The 19867-nt window shown below is 38.3% G+C and overlaps 1 long non-coding RNA gene across 3 annotated transcripts in view; it reads left to right on the top strand.

Annotated features, from left to right (window-relative positions):
- Positions 1-19867, top strand: part of LOC129209604 (uncharacterized) — a 104308-nt gene that overhangs the window by 3401 nt on the left and 81040 nt on the right. For all 3 annotated transcript variants that reach the window (XR_008578122.1, XR_008578124.1, XR_008578123.1), the window contains exon 2: positions 15557-15876. This is a non-coding gene — a long non-coding RNA (uncharacterized LOC129209604). The remainder of the gene's footprint in view (positions 1-15556; positions 15877-19867) is intronic.

Genomic DNA, 19867 nt, shown 5'->3' with positions numbered 1-19867 from the left:
GTAATGGGCAGAAATTGCTATTCAGTCAAAAATGAGTAGTACATAATAAGTTTCTGTGTTCACTGGAAGCTGAAAAAATTGCATTTATTACTGTTTTAATGGTCATATAACCTGTTCATTGCATCACCAAGCACTCAGGGTAAAATGCCAAGGGCAGGATGTTCCCTATCTCTCCGCTTTGGCTTTTTCCTTGTGGGATCTCTGTAGATGTAGAATGAGACACAGGGTCCAGAAGACACTGGTGAGAATTGCTTTGAACTATTTCATTTTACTAACATTTAGTTCTTATTCAGTTGTAGTATATTTTAATACAAAAAAGTTTCCTGAAATAACCTGAAAGGTGTGATAAAGATTTATGTGAAGTCCAACTTCCCATTACACTTCAGAAGTCAAAGACGGCTGAAATACACTTTATTTTATTTTTCCACTTATTATTTGGTGTGGAAATTCAGGTGCTGTCCTCTGTGTTGATGCCATGGTTTGGTTTTTTTTTTTTTTTTTTCTTTCAACGTGCAAAGAAACGGGACTTTTGATTCTCTTGAATGTTCAGGGATATATTTGGGCACTGAAGCCATGGAGATCTTTTTTAATGCTGATCACCTCAGCCTAAAGTCATTATTCTTGGTGAGAAGATAAAGGGACCTGCTTTCAGTTACGTGTCAGTAAACCCACTTATGCCAATCTACAGAAGTTTAATGGTGCAGCAGTAAAAATAGACAGAGAGGTTCGCATGGTTTTCATTTTTTAAATATGATTCAAGCTCAGCCACAAAAAGTCCTGTGAACTTTTATAGCTGAAATGTGAATACCTCAGAGAATGGAGGGCTGTGTTTTTAAGGCTCCGAAGGCCAGATAACTCCTTTGACATCCAACTTCCATCAAAGCAAGCTAGCCTCCTCGTTACCATCACGAGCTGTAGCAATTGCGTGCAAGTTTCTTTGGTGAATAGAGCAGTGTTTATTTCTCATGCCTTGAAGGTAAAACTGTTGAATATATTTCAGACCTGTATCTCCCTTGCTTAAGTTGTGGTTTCTTGAGAAGGAGAGCCCAGGTTGTGTAAGAGCAGTTTATAAAAGTTCAGAGTCCGGATTGTGAAAACCGTAAGGAGCTAGCACAGGATCCCTTATCTGGATGTCATTAGCAAAATGCTGTCTGATTGCTGCCAGCAGCATAAAACACCTCAGCCACAGCTCTGCTTTCTAAAGCAGTGACTTATACTTCTTTTATCTGCTTTGAAATAATTTGTTGAAGACAAGAAATTACTTCATTTGAGCCGGTACAATAAAGATAGATATGTAGATAGGTATTAAAATGCTTTTAAATTACATTTAAAACAAGGGAAGCATGATTAAATCTGCAGAAAGATTCAGTCTTGGATTCGATTCTGTTCTCATCATGATGGAAATAAAAAGCATTTAATGGAAAAAGAAAACCACCCCAAACAATTTAAGGATATGCCAACACTTCACGCTCCAGTGTGCAGTGGAGCGATGCCTTATCTAACTTCAGATAATGTAGCAGGAGTACCAGAAACTGTGTCAGCGGCGTGGAGCTTTGCAAGGCAGGAATGCATGTTGTAATGGAATTCAAGAGATGGCCTTGCATTCGTTCAGGAAATTGGCTCATAATAAATGCACATGGTTCAAATGAACATGAAAGAAATAAGTACATAGTGAAATAGGCCAATTTGGTTCTATATTCTAGAGGAAATAAAATGCTAGAGTTGTATGTAATCACACATCAAAGTCATATCATATAAACGATACAAAATCATATTACTTAGTGCTAGATTTAATAATTGCGAGAGAGATAAGATTTGCTTGCAAGTCTTTTTCATGTAATCTAATACAGACCTCTTGTTAGACTGTGTTACATGGGGCAGGAATTTAGATCATGTTCCTAGCTCAAATGGCTGAAGGAACCTCCCTGCCTTTGGCTAGGAGTTTGCTGTGAAGATGAACCAGTAACATAGTGCTGAATGCCCAACCTGGACGGAAAAAGCAAGCAGAAGTAAGACTGTAAAACAGCGGCGGCCAGGCTTGCTGGGCAGATACGTGCATTTTATCTTGAGATCAGGCAGATAAGAGGACACCGTGGGACAGGTCAGCACAACTGAATGGGGATTCATAGCATCTGAGGCAGATCTCAGAATGGTCAGGTAGGGTAATATTCATTCAAACCGGTGCCGTGAGCAGCTGCACGGATCAGATCCATACGATGCGGTCTCAGTCCTGAAATATAACTTTGTGGCCCAAGTTCATAGTTCATAGTCTCCTATCCCACCCCTTGCCTGCTCCCTGCATGGCGGAGGAGGGTAGGTGAGTTGCGCAGTGGCTGGACCCTTTTCTAATGAATTCTGTGTCCTTGAATCCTCACAAAGGATGGTCACTGTCTATATCTATGTTTGCAAAGATGTGGTGGCCTCGTCTATGGGACCATCTGTGAGATTCTATGAGAACTCAAAGTACAACCGGTTGCATTTGCTGAAGTTTGAAATGTTAACCTTTTGCTTGAAAAAGTCATGTTGGATGGCTTCCTGAAGGGAGGCTTTTTGGGAAAAATTCAACTGAAGCAGTTCAGCTGTCTGTGGAGATGGGACTGGGGAATGAGATATTATTTGGCTCCCAGCCGGTGGGAAAAATAGCTAAGGATTGTTTTGTGGTGCACATGTAGATGCAGTGTAAACTTTGGCTGCAAAGGGAGCACTAATTTAGGTATTTCCTGACTTCTGAGTGCTTAACTTTGAAACCTTCATATCTTTAATGAATTTTTTTGTTAGCTGAATATGAGATAGAGAAGCTTGCCTTCATAAAAAACCTTGATTATATGAAATCCCATCAGAAATAAACTGAGAAGGTGTTCACCAGCCAGCAGGTAGTCTTTCTTGGGGCTGTATCCATTCTGAATTTCTCTGGAATTGCAACACATTCTTGTCTTTAATGAAGGGAACGGTATATGAGGTTCTTGCAAAAGGGACAGGTTATGGGAGAAAGCACAAAAGTGTCGTGTGGGAAACGAGGTGGTGTGGAGCAGAGGTTAAAGGGCTGCACGCAGGTTCTGGTCCTTGGAGCGCTGCTTGCTGGAAGTCTGAACTCTCAGACTGTAGCGTAAAAATACCTTTTCTTACAGCACTGAAAAACGATAGCAGCTAACAGGAGAGCCTCCATCACTGAGTTGCTCTACTGATGCAGTTACCATGAAGAGGTAAGCTGGCTTCTATCAAGAGAAAAAAAAATTAAGTCAAAAGTGCAATTTGTTTTTTGGAAATAAAACTTACCTTTGAGCACAAAAGACTACCAAAACTTCATAAAACTTCTGACGTTTTTGGTTGGAGAGGAAATATTTATTAGCTCTTAAAAAATGACACATTTTCCTGATTCCTCCATTTCCTAGTCAGATTATGCATATAGAAAAATTTAAGAATATATAGAAATCTTTAATTTTGGAAACAACAACATGGTTTCAAACTAAAAAAACCCATAAATTTATCTGCTTTCAAGTAAGACACTGCTAGTCTCGTAACTGCTATCAACAAACTCATCCTATCTGTTTAACTGTAGATGTTCATATATTTTTCACAGAAATATATGCTTACGCTAAATAATAATATTGAATACGCAATGTGAAAACAAGAACAATACTGAAGTAGTGAAGGAATCAGATTATTTAAACATTATTTTTCTGCTGAGTAAGTCGGTACATTAACAGATGTGCACACATGCATACGTATGTATACGTATGTATAACGCAGCATAGAGGTTTTAATTTCTAAGGACTGAAGAAAGCTCCAAGGCTTGTACTTCCCTTTGTAGTTATTAAAAGGGCTTGTATATCAAGAGAAGGGACAAATTCTATGTGCGGCAATTAATTATGTGAAAACAATCTGTGTAAACAAAATACATCTCTTCAATATAAAAGTCAAATTGGTACTTTTCTTGGTGCAGAGGGAAGACCAAAGCACTTGTACCCTCTGTAAAAAGGATCATTATTTTCGTCATTTTAGCCTGACATATGATTATCCTCATCTGAAATACTTTTGTTACTAATGTTGTAAGTTCATCTTGGAAAGTTGTTTTAACTCTGCACTGATTTCAATTTACCTAATTCATCATTTAATTATGTGGAATATTGACCAGCGTATTACTCAGCTGTAATTAGAAAACCACATGGGACAATGTGATACTTTACACTTGTTACTACCACAGTAAAATCAGTGCCCATAGTGTTGCAAGGCACTACAGTGTTCTAAGTCAGTCTAAAAACACAGGAAAACGTGATAATATGTTATTCATCCCAGCACTCTGATCTTTATTATTTTGTTATTGTTATTTCTAAATGAAGTTGTTTGTTTTCCATTTTGTTGTTTACTACCAGAAAAAAAACCCAAACACCCCAAACCTTAAAAAGCTGCAGCTGAAAACATCAAGCCTTTGTCTTATTGGAATTTTGATTCATTTGAAATCATTTTGTCTAATCATGTATTTCCTTCAGATAAACATTCTTTTACAGATAAGCCTTTATACAAATAACTTGCACTAGGAGCTATGTTTGTTGCCTATTTTTGACACAGGAGGGATCATGATGTCAACTGTTTGGGGTTTTTTCCTGAAAAACATTTTATTAAAATTACTGCTTGCTTGCCTGCTTTTTTTTTTTTGTCTCTTTTTTTTTTTTTTTTTGAATCAGTATTTTCTAATCTGCTAAATTTCTAGCTACCTCTAATTAGACGGCACTGGTTTGCCATTAAAGTTGTGAGACGTGGCTTCAGGCAGTAGGACAGGCGAAGGCTGCACTATGGAGGTGTTTGTGACATGGAATCTGGGCTAAGTGAAGAAGCAGCTCTGCCTTCAAGCTGTATCAAGAGCTGAAGCAGCCACTGATGCCTGCATGGTGTTTCATCCTGTACCTCTGCATTGAGCAAACTATAAACTGCATAGGGGATCAGAGAGGGACATGGGAACTTGATCAGCTTCATCCATCAGCTGGAGGACAAAGAGATCTTTCTGCCAAAGCCGAGATGCTTATAAATACTCAAAGAGCAGGTGTCAAGAGGATGGGGCCAGACTCTTCTCAGTGGTGCCCAGCAACAGGACCAGGGGCAGCGGGTGCAAACTGGAACACAGGAAGTTCTGTCTGAACACGAGGAAAAACTTCTTTACTTTGAGGGTTACCGAGCACTGGGACAGGCTGCCCAGAGAGGTTGGGGAGTCTCCTTCTCAAAACCCACCTGGACAAGATCCTGTGCAAACTGCTCTTGGTGATCCTGCTTTAGCAGGGGGTTTGGACTAGGTGATCTCCAGAGGTCCCTTCCAACCCCTACCATTCTGCGATTCTGTGGGTGTCCTTGGAGAAATGAGGTGCTTGTGAAAAGAAGGGTTTTTCAGGATTGTGACATTGGATTTGTATGACTGAAATCCATTTTTGGATCTCTATGTAGTCTTTAAGGAGACTCCTGAAAGTTTTGCCCCTCTGTAAGGACAAATATGACAATTTCCAAGAGCAGACAGATGCAATTCTTGGCCAGGATTGCACCTGTCTAGCAACAGAAAGCAGAGAAAACCTAGAAACCTAGAAAACTACTGGCAAATACCACTCTATTTCCTATCTGCACCATTAAGTTCATGGGCCATGCTGATGCTGCACAGGCCAGCATTCAGTCTCTGCCCGTAGGATGGAGTAAAATGCTTCTCAAAATTATGCAAGTTCCCTGCAGAGAGCCTCCGCGCTGAGTTTCCTTCCTGTCCTGCTCCAATAAAACGATCCCTGCTCCCATACTGGTTATCCTGTGGAGAAGAGCTTTAAACCTACGCTGCTGCTCTTCTTTCCCTCTGCATGTACCTGGGGCTTCTGGGGCTTGGTGTATAATCAAGACCACCAGACAGGACACTTTGCATCAGATACTTCTGCTTATGTGATGGGCTACGTATTAGCGTTCCACTGAAAAATGTATTACAAAATACACTCCTGAAATGTGCTTCGTGTTGTGACTGAAATTGGTTTATGCTTATAAGAATATAGAATTATTAATGCTTTTCAGTAGTAATTTTATTACAGTTTCTAAAATTATAAGACTTGATCAGTTATTTAAGGGATTTAGATTTATTAACACATTTTAAAGTTGTTCTTGCTGAGCGAGAAAATGGGAGTGGAATTCCTATGAGCTAGACATTAACTGAGCTTAGTAATGGACTTGTCATACTAATAATTACTTTTCTCTAATCAATGTCAGAACTTTGTTTATGAAATCTAAAGGATCATGAGGAAGCACAGGAAAAAATTACTTAGTGCATACATTTGTGAGACATGATATATTTTGGTTGATCTATTTTACTTACTATATATTTGTTATAGCTTTCATCCTCTAATGGCTTACACTATTTTGTCTTTCGAATTCAACATTGCAAGACTACCATAAGTGGATTATCTCCTTAGATGTATTTGGCCTAGATGGCAATAATTTTGCTATGTTTGCTTCGGGTTTTGTCTTTTGGGCTTTTTTGTTTGTTTTGTATTTCAGCTTCCAGGAGATTGTACAGATGAAAAAAAACCCAAACCCCAAACCCAAAATAATTGAGTGTAATTTTCTTTCCCATCTGCATTTACAAGTCCAGCAGGAAGAAGTTCATAGCTGAACAGATGGAGTCAGTACAAACTAATTACTACATCTGTTAGATTTTGAAATTATGACAGGGTGCTTAAAGCCCAGCTCTGTGCAAGGAAGACATAAGGGTTTATGAAGCCAGAGCCCGATGGATAACTGTACAGAGGGGGTGAAAACTTGTTACCCATGAAGAAAGATGGAATCACGAATCGCCGGTCTTGTGGGGCCATCAGTTCATCTTGTTCGTTTTGCTTCAGTGGTAAAATTCCTCATGTAGAGAGGAGCAGCTGAAGTCTGCCCGGGCGATGCCAGAACAGCTGGAGATGTGCTCTGTGCCTCAGGTATTTAAAAAGAGAAAATCATCTTCTTTTTCCAAAGTCCTGAAAGGGTCTAGAGCAGAACAAGAAAACAAGCTGTCGGTCATACTTTCCATCTGATCCACAGATTTAATGTGTAAAACAGGAAAATCCCTCTTCATGAAATTATCCTCAAGTGTGCCTTAAGCACATCATGTCATTTTTAGGATGACTGAAAAGTTCTGAATTAAATAAAACCAACCAACCACATGTTTATGTTAAACAAAACAGAAAAAAATATTTGGGCCTGGTTAATGATCCAGAATATTTTACTGAACACTGTGTCAACAAATCAAATGAAGGGAGGTTTGGAAACTTGACATAATATGTAAACAGAGCTGTACCAGGGCAGCTGTAAGGAAATACTTTCTTCTTCCTTTTTGAAAGAGAATGGGAAAATCCAATGTGAAATTACTTTGACCTAATTTTATTTTGGGATTCTTTTGCATAGTCTGGAAACTATGTATCCAATATAATGTTGTCTTTGTATAGTATCTGTATAATAATGTTCCTGACAAATACAAATAGGTAGGGTGTGAGTAGTCATGTAATACCTAAGACTTTGTTGACTGTGTTCCTCTTCAAGTTTGATGTTTTAGAGGATAATTCCAGTCACAAATATTATTGAGCAAATCTGACTGGGAAACATCACTGCCTTTTCTTATTTTTCTCTCTCTCTCTATTTTCTTGAATGTGTATGTTCTCTGTGGCATGTGAAGTACAGGTGTGTTGGTCCAAAAGCTAGGCATTTGGAAATGCTCTGCAGCTGAATTTCCATGTAAACTCTACAATAATTTCTGAAATAAGGTATAAAAGTGTCGTGGTTTAACCTGGCAGGCAGCAAAAACAACCACACAGCCTTTCGCTCACTCCCCACTCCCAGTGGCATGGGGGAGAGAATCAACATTATTTTCATCCTAAATCCAAAACACAGCACTACAGCCGCTGCTAGGAAGAAAATTAACTCTATCCTAGCTGAAGCCAGGAGAAAAAGGTTCCTCTTTGAAGCATATTCAAGTATCCCTGAACAATTGTACATGCAACAGCATATGAAAATGTTATCATCTGGGAGGTGCCTGCTCGATCTTGTTCACAAACTAGGTAGTTTACATTTTTCAGCATGAGATTAAAGGTCAAGGACTATATTAGTAGGTGTATTAGAAAATATTGGGCCAATGTGGTCCATTACGTTGATCTGTCAGTGTACATAATAGTGCTGTACAAATAGGTTTTAATGTCCTAACTTATTATGTATCTATAAACGATCAACTTTAATTGTTGATGTTCTTAAAAGAAACAGTTTTATTTTTGATTTTTAACATAAGATTGTAAGGGAGGAGAAGAGGGAAAATAAGTTTGAATTTTTTACTAGCAAAGAAAAGACAATAAAAACTGTGATTAAAATGAATTTCTACATAAACCCAATACCTTCTAATGATCAAGTTTCACATATAGTAGCTTTAATTCACTTAAGGACAATGAAGAACCAGAATGAAATGTAAATATGAAACAAAGCAAAGAGTTATGATCTCCGTGGATTCCTGTATAATTCATGTGGTATGGGGTCTGACATTTCTGCATACTGGCAGTAGGAGTTAAGAAAGACCATGTATTGTTACTGACTTTCAATACTTTTTCCTCTTTTAAGGATAATGAGGTCCATAATTAGGTAAGATGTGCGATATGTGTTCCTAAAACCAATGGTTCACCACAAGCAAAGACATCAAATTTTCTAGTTTGAAGAGTATAAAATACATGCCAAAATATTTCACTTGGAACTCCCGAGTCTACTTTTACCCTTCTAAACCATTTGTGAATTTAAAGAAGCTCCATGGCATTCGAAGGAATAGTTTCAGATTTCTGTTTCTTTTTTTCAAGAGGTATTTATTTTCCTTGCAGATGTTACGAATAAAAATTCTTCATAGAAGTAAATGTTTTTAAAAAATTAGTTTATTTTCCTCTCTTGCACCTTTTCTAATGAGTAAATCTGGTGGATGGTGCTCAGTAGCATCTCAGAAACAGCATGCACTTGCGCTGCATCTTAGTGCGTTTGCCAGTGTGCGTGTTGTCCCACCACAGCCAGCCCCACAGCTCCCCACCAGCAGTTCTTTAAAGGAGCGAATCCTCACATCTTTGTTTTCTAGGTACACATAATGCCAGCAACAGGTAAAGGCACAATTTCAAATTCTTACAAGCAGTCCATTACCCAAATTACCAGTGAATGTACTGTTAGGGTCTATGATGCCTTGCCTCGTGCGAGGAACTGTGATGTTCCTAAAGGAGCCTCAGCGCTGTCAGGATGATATAAATCCACCAGTTCTTCTGTTTGGTTGTTTAAGTACGCTGTATGCTTGTTCTCATTTGAGATCACCACCTCCAAATCAGTATCTATTCCTTCCTTCTTTCTCAGTTCTGGGAATAAAACTAATTTTGAGCTGCTTGTGTCTATCCGGACCTTATGCTACTTTCTGTGTTGACAGTGTTTGCTATTGTATGTCTAATACAGTATTATTAGCTTAAAGCGTGGACCCCCGTCATTTAGATATTATTTTTGCATTCCTTTCCCTCTGTATTTGCATTTTTTCAGTAATGTGACCAGACTTCTCAAACAGTGCATTCCTGTTTTAAGTTTTCAGTTTAAAATAAGACCTTAGCCAATGACATTGTTTGCTTTAGGACAAAGCTTTGTAGTTTCTGCCGTTTGTAAAGCTGTGTGCTTTAACACGTTACTAAAGATGGTTCAACTAATTCTGTCAGAGAACTGGAGTAACACATGCCTCAAATCATACTTTGCTGAAAACTGCTTAAATTCACGCCACTACATGACGGTGTGCTATCAGATCTGGCAAGTACTTCATTGTGGTGTCTTCCAGGTTTGAATCTGTTTTTAACTGAGGCTTTAAAGTGGTTTAAAAAAACATCTGCTAGAATGCATCGGTGGACAACTTAATTGTTTATTCTGCAGGAACAATATTATGAATTCCAGATAATCAGAGGTGGTAGAAATGTACAAAGGTCAGCCATGATATGGAAACTTTTTGGCACTTTGGAATATTTCTTTGGCTTGGGCATTTGAGTCCACTTAATGTGAAGCCAAGAATATATGCCTTTAAATTTAAATGTTGTACTGCCTTTCAGATGTAGCCCATTTATCTTCTGCTGCTATATTATTCACCAGTTCTCTGAAAAATTCCTTGGAGTTACTGTTACTCTTGTTATCCTTTCTGTTTATGCTGTGAAAACTCTGTTGATATTCCAAAATTCTTGCAAAGTGATAGAATCCTTTGAAGTTTTTGTATCTTTCCCCAAATACAGGGGTTTGTTTAGTGATATTTTACCCTTCTGTTTTGTTTTACAGTCTTGAAGATTGAAGTTCACATATCTCTCTTTATCTCCCACATTATTTTGAATTTTTTCTTGTCGTTGGTGTCAGGATACCATTCAGCCTTCAAACTCGACTAACTTTTGCTTGCCAACAAGTAATTCCTAAGTTTTCTAGTCCTTCTGAATGTCCTATCGTATACTCAAACTGTAGTAGAGTCTGAAAGAGCTCAGCTCTACAAAGACTAACTCTTTTCTTTTAAAACAGTCACGGACTGTATGTCCTTTTAATACTTTGTCTAAAATTCTCTTGTAATTTTCAGTATGGTGCCTGTCATGTGTCAGTATACAGTACTGTAGTTACTTCTCTAACCAGACCAAGGCCTACTGAAAACTGTTCCAGAACTAGCAATATCCAGAAATAAAACTACCTTCTGCTTGTTGTCCTTCTCGCTCGCTCCCGTTGCTTGCTGACACAATCTCTGCTTTTGCTGTCCCCATATTTCCTGGTACGTTAATGCTGCTGGGGCTTTTTTAAAAAAGAAAAGTCTTAGCTTGCTTTCGCCTACTGTGATATGTTTTTTCCGTAGTTTCAAACAGGTCTCATGGAGGTTTGCTTCCAAGGGTCTTTAAGTTCCTGTATCACTTGAGCAACAGAGTCTGCCTCATAGCCGGTCCCAGTTGCTCAGACCACTTTCTCTTATCAATCGTTATTTAGTAAGTTCTCTGAACAGAGAAGCTGAACATCTGGCTCATCCCTTTAGCAAGATGGCATATGCCATTCGAAAATCTATTGAATGGTGCCTGATTAGAGACAGGCTTTTGGATATATTAATTTGCCAATATTTATCTAAAAAAATGGTAAAGGTCATTCTGCAGGAAAAGCTAGCTCTCAATTTCCCTTCTCACAGAAGCTTTATGAAAAGAATTAAGTAAAATATTGCATTCTAGTTGCAATCTCTGATAACCAATGCATACTGTATGGTAGTTTGATCAGATGGATCACAAGCTCTCTGTTTTTATGAATAAATGAGCAGTTTAAACTGTAAGAAACTAGGTAATGCTCTTCTGTGTTTGCTCAGGTCATGACAAGATGAGATCCAATTGCCTGGTGGTCTAGCAGGGACAGAAGGTGGAGTTTAGTCCTGTATCTCTTTCCAAATCACTGTCCTATCTAAGAAGTGAACTTACAACTTCCCTTTCACTGCATTGAACTGCTGCTGCTCCGTGAATTATGACCCTTTATTATTCCTGGCTCAGTCTGCTGCTGCTTTCTTCTTCTGCTTTGCTTTCTGCCTGTGATTTTGGTTTTGTTCAGCGTGCAGAGGAGATGGGGGTGACGCGGGTTGACAGATGAGGACAGAACTTGGCCTTTGAGATATGAATTTATACTAACCTCAACATCTGTGAGTGGTCCATGCAAAAAGGAGCAAGTGTTCACCCCAAGCAAGCCATCCTCAGCACAAATAATCTGCTGTGGAGAAAAGGCGTATAATGGAACTAGAGGAGGCTGTCAGACACATCTGTGAAAGTGTTTGCATGACAAAATAAATTAGTAAAACCATAACAAGGCAAGCCCAACAGGAAATTACTGAGTCTGTATTTACTTCTTGTCTCCTTCTGAGGCTGGAGGAGAAAGGTGGCCTCTAACAGCAATGGCAAAGGCACGAAACTCAAATTACAAATTTGTGCCATATGTTTTCTAATGCGTGAATATAACACTCTAACACATTTGGTGTGGAGTTTTACTGCTTAATGAAAGGCAGTCATGGAGCTCATCAGGTTTCTAACAAAATTGAATCACGAGGGTGTGATCAATGAACTGATGAGCAGAACGCAGGTGTTTGGAACAATTGCCCTTTGCTTGCTTTGTTATGGTGATAGGATTTATATTTTGTGCGAGCACTTTCATAGATCTCTCTTGAGAGCTTCTCTATGTCAGTAGTTCCACTGTGTGCCTTTTCTCAATTGCAAATTTCACGTGTTTGGTGTGGCTGGTTCAACAAGCATATTTGCTCCTCTTTGTAAACTAAAACTGGCTAATACTTCTCCCAATCAGCCGTGACCATACTATCCTCCCTCTTCTTCTCCACAGACAGTGTCTGTCATTTATACTAGGGACCAGAATGAAATGAAACTGCAGTGATAAAACCATCAAGACAAACTATTTTTTTTCTCTCCATTTAACTTTATCTCTTTTCTTATTCTCTCCTTTCTCCTCTTTCATACTGCTCTCTCTCACCTCTTCCTTGCTTCATTTTCATTTCCCCTTCTTAGGTGTTACAGTAGAAGGTATGAAGGTATTGTCCTTCAAGACCAAAGGACAACCACATAAAGAGGAGGAAAAAGATGCTAAAATATATATATAGTTATATTTAATTTTTCACTTTTTATATTTTTTCCTGAGGATCAGAGTAGGAGGAAAAAAAAGTTTTATATATATATATATATTACATAGATACAGAAGATAGAGTGGGCTTTCAGTAGTTTGATGCCACGTGTTTGTGTTTAATACATGCACTCACTGGTCAGATACTGCCTTCCTCATTGTAAAGGTGGGAGCTCGATGGTCAGTTCTCGCTCTCACTCTGCTCTCATCCAGGTTCACACATTTCCCTGTGTATTAGTGCACACTCTGGGTCTTAGTGTTCATAACAGGTAACCTGTTATGAAAGCATGTGGCTTTCATTTCTTTATGCTATTCAGGCATAAATCCTATGCATTATGTCTTATAATTAATAATATATTGACTGTAATTAATTAGTTACTGGTGTATTTGTTATTTCTAATAGACATGATGGATAGTTATAGTGTTTATGGTAATGCTGTAATAGATAATATGGTGCAACATGTTGCTGAGCTGAAATAATGTCCTGAAACATTGCAAACACCTGCTTCCTTCTAATTATGAAAAAAGAACGAGTTATTCTGGTTTTTAATCTTTTATGTCAGTGCTCTGGCCTGGCAGCGATTCAATATGTTATAGCAGCTACATCTAAAATGAATGAAAGTTGCTTCAAAACATCTCCACGATCATGGAATGATCTTTTCTCTTTGCTATGAATTAAAAAGAATTGCAAGAAATTCAGGATTACATAGACAAAATAGTTGTTTGGAGAAAATTTCCAGGACTGCTAGCGATCTACTTGAACTGCCAGTACGCTAAGTAGGGAGCAAACACATAAATCACCGTAGGGCATTCTGATGTCTAACTGTTGTAGTAATGCAAAATAGAGTAAAATACGAGGAGAAACCTAGTAATTTCTGAGAATCAGGGGGCATCAAAAGACCTGGTATAAATACAGTTGTATGCTTTCACCTTGCCAGCTAGTTCTGTCCTTGGCAATTGTAAGTTGAGGCGGGGGAAGGACGAGGGAAGAGAAGCAAGCTGCGTGAAGGCTGTGGTGGGAGGGCAGGGACTGCGAGAGCTCTGGGGCTCCGGCTTCCGCCGTGGCTGGGTGCTGAGTGGCGCGGGGAGGGGGACGGAGGAAAAGCGTTAGAAGGAAGCACAGCGTTTTTCGGAATTGCAAAATAACTCTTCTCAGCCCTGGCTACCACACCATCATTTGAATATCTCTTGCTTACTTAGAACTGAAGGAGCAGCCTATTTCTCACACACAAATCCCTGTACGTATAATCTCAAGAGGAATAGAAATTAAATGATATCTCTTGTTCCTTAAAGTCTCTGACAAACAGTGTATCTTAACACCATGAGTCATATCAGATGTCCACTTGAAAATAGTGAATAGTGAATCATTTCAAAAGGGACATTCAGCTGCAGGATACCATTTTTCACTTTTATATTCTCTTCCTCAGGATCAGAGCAGGACAAAAAATTAGAAGTTTTAAATAATTTTGGGGAAAAAAAAGCTATTAATTTATTAGTAAAATAACAATTTCTGTAGCTGACAGGTTTTTTTCTATTACATGTTGGGAAGCAAATTCCTATATCTTTGCATAACATTGATTTAAGATCATTCATGCAGGAGGAAAATTTTAAAATAGTAGTTTCAAGAAGGATTCAAAGGACTCGCAGTAAAGAAACTAGGCTCATTTACTGAATTCTATGCTTTTTACTGGCTTTAGAAAAGTAAGATTGGATTTATTATGGCTGGAGACACCTCCACTCTGTCAGTGACTTGGGATAATGAGGTTCACCTGTCTCATCTCTGAAAAAACCTAGCTGGATGCAGATTAAATTGGGCTTTCTGGTACTTCAGACTATATTTGTGAAGCCTGTGTTATACAGCCCTACATACATGCTTTAAATGGCTGTAATAAAACACCTTTTTGTATTATTTATTGACTGGAAATGCATCTCATGGAAGTGGCCTATTCAATAAAGCCATTAAGATAAACCCATTTAACACATCAAAACCTAACGAGCAATAAGACCAAACCAATTATTCTGTCATTTGTTAGTAAGTATTAGACTACGAGGTGATAAAATGCTTTTCACCTGCTTATCATAAAGCCCTTTGCAAGTCGGCATCCCTGGTCCACGGAGAGAGACTGATGTGCTGAAGGTCAGTACCAGTAAATGGGAAATAGAACCCGGCTGGCCTGGGGCTCCGTCCTGTGCCCTGCGCAGAAATAGCCCAGTGACACTGAGATGGCTGGCCTTTTCTGGAAACATTACTGAAACTAATGTCACGCATTGCTGCTTAAAAACATTTTGACTTAATAAAAAATTCCATTTTGAATTCTTTTTTTACAATCAATAATGTTTTGTTTCCAGTTACTGTAAAACTACTCTTCAGCTTTGGTCAGAATATTCAGCAGTGGAAAAATGATCTTTCATTTGTTTCAGAACAGTTTTAAAATGTCATGAGTTGACATGGGAAACCCAGATGTTTTTAATTCTGAAAATTGAGAAATAGATTTTGAACAGGAAAGCTATCTTGTTTGGTGTACATCCTCAGGAAGGAGGATAACAGAACATTCCCCAGTTCTCTGCTACGCTGTCATTTATATAAAAAGATGGAGCAGAAACAGTTTCTGGGCATCTGTGCAGAGCCTTAGGAAGATCTTGGAGGAATCAAGAGAAAACTAATGAGCCCCACAACCCCTGCATCTTCATCAGCTATTAAATCCCCTATCAAACCTCTCAGAGTAAATCTGATTGACAGGTTTTATTTTTCTTATCTTTTTTAAAATACAGATAATGGGAACTGAAAACACAGCTCATCAAAATACGATCTCAAAAATTAGCACAATAGTGTCAGGAAATGCTAACTTTAATTTTTGCAAAGATGTATTTTTAATTTTATTTTTTTTAGCCCAACCAGGCATGCTATGACATACTTCCATGTCACGCTCAGCAAGCAACACGGTAGGATTTCCATGCCAATGTGGAGAAGAGCGCTAAACCTTCAGTTTTGGTGGTAGTTGGCATAACGGTTCACGCAGGATCTGAAGCAGAAAACTTCCTTGCAGGGCAGGCCGTGTATTGCAACATCTCTCAGTCTTCTGCAGTGTGAGCTACTGTGGAACGAGGGACCCGAGGAGAGCTCTCCACGGCTCTGATGTGACTATTCCTCCACAACCGTTTCCAAAGGAATTTCATTGGGTTGTTTTCTGACTACTTAGTTCAAACAAGGTATGTGACGTTTCTTTCATAAATTTGAGTGAGAATCTGCTGTTTATAAATACATTTGAATGCATGGGCAATTTTTAAAGAAAGCCTGTTAAAATAATCTCACTTATGAGTCACACAGTATGGACAGGCATGGATCACTTCTCTCCTGCTCTCTTGGTGACTTTTTTATATCCCGCGTTCAGTAAATGGGCCCAATGGCTAGCACAATGTTTTCCAGCCTACAGATTCCATCTCTCTCTTTGTGTGAAATCTCTTAGGAATAAGGTGGAAAAAATAACCAGTGTGGTACTGGGATTGCCTATAATACTGCTGAAGGGTTTGGAATATTCTATGCAATGGAACCAGGGGAATGCCGTTGTTCATATGTTGTGTTCAGGAGTGATGTTCAAGATGTGGCAAAATGTGTAAGAGACCAAGAGTAAACAAAGGTATTGGCACGAACCATAGTGGTTTCCCAGGTACAAGTCTGATGGTAGAGAAGGTGATGGTTCAGGCAGTTGGTACGGTGCTATCTCCAGCGCTTCACCTTTTTCGCTGTGATGTCCTCTTGTCTTGTCTGGTACTGCAGAAGCAAACTGATCTGCTGCACTTAGTCTCGCTTGGGATAAAAAGTTCCACTGAAAATATTTCTCAACAGTGAACATCCATCCCAGTGTTCAGGAAACTGTGTATATAGATCGCAAATTAAAGAAAATTTTGCAGCATTTTTCCTCTAGTAGGCTCATATACCCGAGGCTGAATCCAACTTTCATACATCTCAAATGTCTTAGCCTTCACTTGGTAATCGGATTCTGCACCAGGATTAGTAACTGAACACCAAATTTCAGTGACACAGAATGGAGCATGAAAAAATCAGCCAGTTTAAGCCTTTTAATGAGCCAGGAAACTACTTTGACACAGAAAAGCAAAAGTAGCTTGCCAAAAAGGAAAGGTGAAAGGTTCTTCTCTCTTTCATCTTATATTTTCAGTTCAAGCTTTTTTGTTCCAGAAAAGCTGGATTTCTGTAGAAAAATCCAATTTTCAGCCTGTCTTTGTAATCAAAACTTCCACAATACAATTTCATTTCCCAGTTACTGCCAATTGCTTTATTTCAGTTCACCTCTAAGTCTTCAATAGAATTTTTTTTCATAAGTAAAAATTCGCATTGGCGATTCCTGAAAAACACAAATTCAAAGCATTCGTGATTCGCCTTTAAATGTTTTGCTCTTTGATTAAAACTTAAAAAAAAAAAAAAGAAGAAAAAGAAAAAGATGTTAACTCACTCAGGTGATCTGAGCAGTCCTTCCCCCCATAGCTGTGGAAAGGGAAAAAGGGAAGCAAAACATTGAAATAGCTGTTTTAAAAAGCTGGAGAAAGTGGGGGATATACGTCTATAAAGTCTGTGCTATCATATGCCTTGAAAGGCTCACTTGAACATTTTGAGTAACTCTTCAAGAAAATATTTTTCTGCTGTTATTTCTGTCTCTTCACTTTAAAATCTTGTGTCTAGCAGTATTATTCAACAATTCTGTTGTGGTTGCTGTGAAAACATCTCATGTTCTACTTCCGTAGTTTTTCATTTTACCTACTGATTTTTTTTTTTTCTGGGGAATCACAGAATAATTTCGGTGGGAAGAGACCTCAGGAGATCATTCGATCCAAACCCCCAGTGTAAGCAGGTCTAACTTTAGATCAGGTTGCTCAGGGCCTTGCACAGTCAAATTCTGATTATCTTCAAGGATGAAAATTTCAGTGTCACTGGTAAAATTCTGTTTGATTTCCGTGGTGTAGGACTTGGGCTTAACGTATTTTAGCCTAAACACTTTAATACTCAACATTCAGGTGGTCATCAAAGTTGGCATTTCTGTGATGAATCCGTGGCTTGGGACAGCCCTCAGGAAAGAGTTGGATTTTCATAGCCGCGTAGCCTCAAATGGCGTGATGAGAAAGTAGTTCTCGGGACTCAAATAAGGGATGTTTTCCTGTAAGGGAACAATCGCTACTGAATCAGTTTGTCACTAATAAATAGTACACCAGTATTGCTGCGGTGTTGTCCACTAACGCAGATAGTTGTGACAAGCCAGTTTTAAAGTACTTAGCAATATAAACATACATTCTGCTTCATGTCTGAACAACATTGGCTTGTTTCAATGGAATCTTGGTATAACTTGGGTTAATTGAAGAGCATTCTAATATCTCTGTCTTGTTCAATGACAGAAATTATTCTCATAATTAAGGTTAAATGAATTGAATAGTGGGACACTACCATGTAATACTTTAAGAGTAAAAACACTAGGATGTGACTTTTTTGGGGTGGGTTTTTTTTTTTTTTTTAGTATAATGTATGCTGGTTGTGCACATGTCTGTAAAGATTTCAACGCAGTTATTTTACTTCCTGAAAAAAAAAGAATCTAGCCCAGCTGAATAGTCTATTCAGAGCTTATTTCTGCTGACTAAATTTACGCATCTAGAATTGTTTTAACAGATATTATAGCTATATAAGTACTAGTGTATATGGAAGCTACGTATAGCATATTTGGATTAAATATGTCTATTTCTACTAAGTTGCTGTAGGTGTGCATTAAAGCATAGAGTTCTCCTAAACTAAGCTATGAGAATATACCTCCTACAGAGGAACTAAGGGAAATGATCACAGCTTAGAAATGTTGATACACCGCTTCTATGTTGCCATAAAGGAAAAGATGACAGAACAACTTGAGACTCAGAAAATATGTTTTTTAAAAAAGTCAATAAAATATAATTTTTTTCATATCTCTATTCTTCCAAACTCAGAGGATATATCTGAGGAAAAAAAAGGTGTGAATTTCAAAGGTAAACAACATACATTTTATTTTCTCATGTCTGTTTTGGAGTTCTTTGTTTTTAAATGCTCTTTTTAGCAGAGGGTTCTGTGGAAACAGTCTTCTTTCTCCACATCTTGCCTCCTGGGAGGGCTTTACATCACCAGGGTACAGTGAGGAATGGGACTGAGCATCTAATATCAGGAAACTCATTCAATTTTATTGTGACCTGCATTGTGGGAAATGCGTAGTCATATTGCTTTCCTAATTTCTCTTTCATGCTGGCTCACTCCCAAACAAGATTTAGGAAGAGCAGATTCATCTGGAAATGTACTTTTTTTGTTGTTTTTGTTTTTGCCAAATTTTCAATTAAAAGTGTTCAGCAAGCCAAGAAACCTGCCTCTCCTCTCTGCTCCCCCCCTATTTTTATTAAGTTTTTGCTATTTGGAATATTTTTGTACTTATATAGCCTCACTTCATGTGTACACACATAAATATTTGAGAATATTTTCCATGAAAAGGCTTGACAGGAATAGTCCATAATTTTTAGAGAGCAGAGAGAGATGCCAAAATTCATCTAATGGGGACAGCTATGTAGCTTACGAAGGAATGAGATTCCAGGCCTAAAGAGCAGAGCAGGCCCTTCAGTGCGGATCTCTCCGCTCTATATGAACATATTACCATATGGATTATACAAATCTGTCTCATAAGGAATCTCTCGCTTTTAGGAAAAGCGATTTGACCTCAACAAATGTCAAAACCTTAAAATCTATAGTGAATGATACTCTTGTCACTGGCCAGCTGGACTTTTTTTTTTTCTTCCTAGGAAAATGGGAAAACTTTTTGGGGTAGTTCAGTTTCACAGTATTAAGAGCACTGCTCTAAACCTAAAGCATGTAATAACAGCCTCAGTAACAACCTGGGACCAGTGACTTTCCCTGTTAGATGAACAAAGGAAAATAGGATTTTTCACACACAAAAGAAAGCTGCATAAGTTACACCCTGCCTGGTAAAAGACTCGGTTTGATCACTGAAAAGCTATTCAGGTATTCTGTGGTCATTTACTTGTTCCTTTTTGAGCTAGAATTAAGTCATATGAACCATTGTGTTCCCTGTAAGAACCAGAGCATTTCCAAAGAAAAAGACCTTAATGCGAATGTGATCTAGGGCCCTTCTTAAGATGTTTAAAGGAGAAAAAAAGAAAAAAGAAG

The sequence above is a fragment of the Grus americana genome, chromosome 8 (genome assembly GCF_028858705.1).
Source record: "Grus americana isolate bGruAme1 chromosome 8, bGruAme1.mat, whole genome shotgun sequence".
Classification (NCBI taxonomy): Eukaryota; Metazoa; Chordata; class Aves; order Gruiformes; family Gruidae; genus Grus; species Grus americana.
Note: the sequence above shows the minus strand (reverse complement) of the source record. Positions and strands in the feature narration are given on the sequence as shown.